Raw genomic sequence first — 6,864 nt, 5'->3', positions numbered from 1 at the left:
GATCATTGCTGTATAAAGTATACTGCAGTGATCTCTATGGGAGATCACTGCAGTAATACTGAAAGTCCCCTAGGGGAACTAAAAGTTATAGTGTACAGTTAAAAAAAGGGTTTTTATTTATTAAAAAATCCCCGTCCCTAATAAAAGTCTGAATCACCCCCACATTTTATAAATAAAAATAAATAAATAAACACATTTGGAATCGTCACGTGCAGAATCGCCCAAACTATTAAATTATCACATTCCTGATCTCGCACGGCAAATGCAGTCAGCTCAAAAACCCGCCAAAGTCCAAAATTGCGCATTTTTTGACACATCAAATCCAGAAAAATTGTAATAAAAAGGGATCAAAAAGTGGCATATACGCAAGTAGGGGACCGATAGAAAGAACACATCATGGCACAATAATTACACTTCACACAGCACCATAGACCAAAGGATAAAAGCATTATAAGCAGGGGAATAGAACGATTTTATACACATTTAGTTTTTTTTGTTTTTTTTAAAGGTTTTAATATTTTAAAAGCTGTCAGAAAATAAAATAAAAGTTATACAAGTTACATATCATTGTTATCGTACTGACTTGAGGAACAATTTCACAGCATGAATATTTTTTTTCTAGTTTCACAGAATACTGTAGGGAAAAATTAAGTCTGCCATTGCAAAGTACAATTAGTGGCGCAAAAAATAAAGTGGCTCATGTGGGTCTGTAGGTGAAAAAATGCAAGTGCTATGGCCTTTTGAACACAAGGAAAAAACTAAAACCTCTTCAGGACCAGACAAATTATCGTTTTTGTGTTTACTAAATATATTATAAATATCAATATTTTAACACCATGGTCTCTTTCCCAGCTATCCTTAGGGAATTTTTCATTTGTCAGGTCAGCAACTTAAAAAACAATTAAAACTACAAAAATCGAAGCACCCAACATGTCCTTGCAGCCTTGATGCTGCGGCTGGTGGATTGGTTTTATGTGACCCCCCCCAAATAAGTAGTGAGTATGCATAGTGGAAGAATTACCCCCATTTTCCTTGTGGTCCCTCCCATCGGTCTTCCCCATTCATCACTCACCTGCTAAAATCTTTCCCTGCTTTGACACTTCCTTCAGTTATGGGATAGGCTGTTGCCAATGTAATACTGAATACAGCTCCACTCTCTTCAGTGGCTCCATAGAGATAGGCTGGAGCTGTAGTAGGCAGCTCTATTTAGCGGAGATTTTGGGGACCCCATTCTCAAGCTCATTGGGGGCCCCAGCAGTCCGATTCCCCAGATCTCTTAAGTTATGCCATATCTTGTGCATAATGTGGATAGAGCATAACTATCCCAAATAGGAGTATCCCTTTAAATAGGCACTGTCATTACCAATAAACAATGTTAAAGGGAACCTGTCAGGCAGGGGACCACTGCAAAACCCACCCTACCCCTGGATAAAGTGCCGGATACTTACTGCCAGAAATTGCCGCCGCTGCTCTTCGCGCTCATTATGCTAGGGTTTTGCAGCGGTCCCCTGCCTGACAGGTTCCCTTCAAATCAGCAGTGGTGGCGCTATTGTCATGTTTTCCATTTACTTATTTTTTTATTGCCTGTTTTCTATATTGAAATGCAGTGCAATAAATTTGGCCACTAGGTGTCTCACTAAAAAACTACAGTCGAGGCTGTAGTCAATAATGCTGTGGAATAAACTGCATATATAATCTGGGTAGACCTATATTTACGGTTCAAATTGAAGTTCTATGTGGAGCTCCAGCTTTATAAACACTAATTATTATAACTTCCAGTTCTGCAATGCTGTACAGTTGTAGAAGTGTCCTTTGGATTTAGACTTTGGACTTAATAGACTACAAGGGCAATTGGCAAGGAACAGTGATAGCAATGTGACTGCCAACCATCAATTTTATTATAGTCACAAATTATTTAGAACATCTTTCATCAAAATACAGTTTTTATTCCTGTTTGCATAAATAATTTTGGAATGTAATAAAAAACAAACATATTTTGCACTTTGAGGGTGTTATTTTTTTTTTAACTGTAAGATGCTAAGATGTAGGATGTTTCTTTTTACTGTGTTACAGTCTGTTTCATGCCTCTGGACAAGGCCCACGTTTTCAGATCTAATGTATTACTTTATGAGGTAATTACTTTGGTATGCTTTTACCTATTTAGGTGCCTTCGCATGTACCGCATTCACAGCGGATTTCACGCTGCATGTTTGCAGCGAAATCCACTACTGTTGGTCGCCATCAGACAATCAGTGCAGGCAGCACTGATTGGGACCGATGGGAGCCGGGAGCCTCACATGCAGCCGCGGCACAGGTCATGTATGCTCCGGGGATAGGGTTAAAGGGGACAGGTTACATACTGGCAGTGGAATAAAAATTCTGTTGCGGTATGTAACCTTATTCAACTTCACTGTACCAGGATTTGCAGCGGATTTCGCTGCAAACTCGCAGAGTGAAATCCACTGCAAATCCCGTACTTGTGAAGGTACCCTTTAAGTGATTCTGGGTATGATTTTTCATGATACATTTTACTTGTTACTTGTAAACTTTGGTCATTAGATTCAGCATTTATTTGTGAAAAACACCAAAATTCAGTAGCAAATTCAAAAGGGCATGTTGACACCATAAAATATATTTTTTCCAAAAAAATGTAGTTTAAAGGGAACCAATCACTTAAAAAACGCATGTAAAGCTATGGGAATGTGCTGTAGCAGCACCCAGCACACTTCCCAAACATGCTTTTATACCCCCCGTCCCTGCAATGTACAAGCCAAAAACGTACTTTATAAACTCGGCGCTCTGTATGTAAATTACCCCCAAGTAGTCCTCTGGGCGGGGAGCTGCGGGCAAGTAGTCACGGTCCCTGGGCGTTCTGCAGTGCTAATCACGCCCCTTTGGGCGTGATTAGCCTGCATAATTGTGGCGGCGTCATCGGAGGTGCGCTGTCTCTAACGCCAGCACGCCTACGTTCTTGCTGTGCCGCTCATGCGCAGTACAGCGGGTCCGGTCTGCGCCGTACTGCGCAGGTGCAAAATAGCCTCGAACTCATTGCCGGATCTCCAGCAATGAGTTTGAGGCTTTCTGCACGTGCGCAGTACGGCGCAGACCGGACCCGCTGTACTGCGCATGAGCGGCACAGCAAAAACGTAGGCGTGCTAACGTTAGAGACAGCGCGCCTCCGATGATGCCGCCACAATTATGCAGGCTAATCACGCCCAGAGGGGTATGATTAGCACTGCAGAACGCCCAGGGACCGTGACTACTTGCCCGCAGCTCCCCGCCCAGAGGACTACTTGGGGGTAATTTACATACAGGGCGCCGAGTTTATAAAGTATGTTTTTGCCTTGTACATTGCAGGGACGGGGGGTATAAAAGCATACAGAAAAAAAAAGAAAAAAAAAATTGGTCAGCTCTCCTAGAACACTGTTCACACTAGGCAGGAGCACATTGCCATGGCTGAAATTGCAAACACACAAAAACACAGAAAAATGCAACAGCTCACCGCAACAGCACGATACAGACCCACCATAGACATGAAAATAATTAAAAGCAGCCCCCCCAACTGCCCAAAAAAGTCCCACAAAAATAATGAGTCTCTTGGTTACTATTTGCAAACAGCGTAAACTGCCTCACCACGATAAGGTGGACTCATATCGAGGCAGACCCTACACTGTATGTACACTATGGCCTCTCCATGGCGTATAATACGCCTATGCTCTGGGCATGCAAGATCCGTCTAATACCTGCAAAAATAATTGCACCACCTGGGTGAGACAGGTGGAGTGCACGACCAAATAGAGGCAGCCACTCCCCCAACTGGAACACAGAAAAAAAATTGGTCAGCTCTCCTAGAACACTGTTCACACTAGGCAGGAGCACGTTGCCATGGCTGAAATTACAAACACACAAAAACACAGAAAAATGCAACAGCTCACCGCAACAGCAAGATACAGACTCATTATTTTTGTGGGAATTTTTTGGGCAGTTGGGGGGGCTGCTTTTAATTATTTTCATGTCTATGGTGGGTCTGTATCTTGCTGTTGCGGTGAGCTGTTGCATTTTTCTGTGTTTTGGTATAAAAGCATGTTTGGGAAGTGTGCTGGGTGCTGCTACAGCACATTCCCATAGCTTTACATGCGTTTTTTAAGTGATTGGTTCCCTTTAGGGTACAAACCCACACACCGTATACACAGCAGATACGCAGCAAAAACGCAGCAGATTTGAAGCAGATTTGATGGTGCAGATTTGATGCTGTGTTCAGTTATTTAGATCTAATCTGCTGCGTATTTGCTGCGTGTTTGTTGCGTATTTGCTGCGTATGTGCTGCGTATCGCAGCAGTAAATAAGCTGCGTATACGGTGTGTGGGTTTATACCCTAAAGCTCAAATTTTTTCATTTTCACAAGGCATGCAAGAAAAAATGCACAACAAAATGTGTTACATATCGCAATACCCTATATGTGGTACACAACTGGGGTCAGACAGAACAGAGGGCAAAATCTGCAAAGCAGATTTTGCTGAAATTTAATTTACATAAGCAATAAGGAAGAAAAATCACCCCAAACACTGTTGTACAACTACTCCTGGGTATGATAATACACCATGTGTGGATGTAAACTGCTGTTTGGGCACATGGAATGGATCAGAAGTGAATGATTGTAATTTGGCCTTTTTAAATTCAGATTTTGCTAAAATGGTTTTTGCAGATCCCTGGTACCAGGACAGTGAGGGGGGGGGGGGGGTTCTACCTACTGGGTGCATATACCTATTAGAGAGGATTATCTACTTACTGGGAGCTTCTACCTAATAGGGGTGAATTATCTACCTCCTGGGGGGGCATCTACCTAGTTAAGGTGGGATTACTTAATAAAGATATTTCAACAACTGGGGGCATTTACCCAAAGGGAAGTATAACCCCTTGGAGACCAACCTATCTACCCTTCCCCCCAAACCCACTTAGGGCCCTATTACACCAACAGATTATCTGACAGATTTTTTTTGTCAAAGCCAGGAATGGACTATAAACAGAGAACAAGTAAACAGAGAACAAGATTCCTCGTTTTTCAAAACCACTCCTGGCTTACAAAAATCTGTCAGATAATCTTTTGGTGTAATAGGATCCTTACTCACTCATACAGTGCAGGGCACTCACAGACGCAGTATATGGAGCACTGTGGTTGGGGAAAATGTAAGATATTATTTATACAACTTTGTAATGTATGTGAATGACCCCCTTCCCCGTGTTCCCCCCCACCCACACTAAACCTGAAAGTGTGGTGCATTATACTCACCTAATTCGTGTCGACCTCCTGCCGCCATCTTGTGACAATTATGTAATCTTCAGGAGGACGGCCGAACCGCTCCATCTGTCCCTCATGCCGGCCCACCTCTGCCGCATCAGCTGCCCAGCCACAATTGGCTGAGCATAACTGATGACGTGGCGGAGGGGGGCCGGCATGAGGGACGCGTCATCTGCTAGTGAGTGAGCTTAGTTATGCTCAGCCAATCGCGGCTGAGCAGCTGATGATGCGGCAGAGGGGGGCCAGCATGAAGGAGGGCATGAATCAGGTGAGTATAATGCACCACACTTCCGGGGGTGGGGTGGGGGGACACGTGGAAGGGGGCCATTCACTAGCATAACATACATTACAAAGTTGTATAACTTTGTAATTTGTGTTATTTAGTGAATACTTTTCTAACGCCGCACTACCCCTTTAATGTATTTATTTAGGTGTATAATGTTATTTAAGTTGGAGTTTGGAGTTTGACTGGATCTTCAAATACATAGTGCTTGAAAAGAGCTCCTCATTTCACTGAGTAACATACAATGAGTGCAAGGAATCACTCACCTATTCAAGTTGTGCAATGGTATAGCCACAACTCTACAACATGTTAGCCATGAGATGGTGCAGCTTACAGAGGACCACTACCAGAGTACATCCAGAGTGTGCAGCAAATGTGAAGTGAAACTTGGTTAGCCCTGACCTGGCTTAGATTCCTCTAGACAAAGGCACAACCAGATAAAAACGATGTCCCTGCAGCCCTCGCTAAACGATTATCTGGTCGTGGAATAGGCCCAGTAAACGAGCGCCGATCTAGCAGATTGTCGCTCGTTTACATTGTTTATCGGGCCCTGATCGGCCCGTGGAATAGGACCCTTAGGATTTTATCCTAAGTACTTGGGTCTGGGCTCTGCAACTGTCCCCACCCATCGGGTATGAACTTCCTAGAGACAAAAGGACTATTTAAGATGGCGTTTCACATTATTTTTTACCTGATGAAGGCTCCATAACGGTTGACAGAAGCCGAAAAGCGTGCTTTATAGCAATATAATCCACATCATCCACTTAATCACATTAAGCGTTTTTTGATGAGTTTTTGATTAACACTCTGAAACTATTTTTTTTTTAGCTGGTTGTGCCTTTGTCTGGAGGAAGCCACTCGTGAGCCAGGTCCAGGCAAACAAACTTTCACTTCCCATTTTATAAAGAAAATTTGCTATCGCTGCATGTGAAATCACTTGAACTATTACATTATCGTATACCTGATCTTGCATGGTAAAAAGCGTAAGCACAAAAAAAAAAAAGTCAAAGCGCAAAGAAGTAGAAGAATAAAGAAAAGAGATTAAAATATAGGGCTATTCCAAATACTGTAATAGTAATGCATAAAAAGTAGGGATGAGCGAACCGAACCGTAACGAACCAGATTCGTTACGAACTTTGCAAAAAGTTCAGTTCGTCACCGAACCGAACTTTAACCCTTAGGGGACATAGCCAGTTTTCATTTTTGCATTTTCGTTTTTCCCACCTCGTGTATATAAGGCCATAGCGCCTGCATTTTTCCACCTAGAGACCCAAATGAGCCC

This window comes from Dendropsophus ebraccatus, chromosome 3 (genome assembly GCF_027789765.1).
Source record: "Dendropsophus ebraccatus isolate aDenEbr1 chromosome 3, aDenEbr1.pat, whole genome shotgun sequence".
NCBI lineage: Eukaryota > Metazoa > Chordata > Amphibia > Anura > Hylidae > Dendropsophus > Dendropsophus ebraccatus.
Note: the sequence above shows the minus strand (reverse complement) of the source record.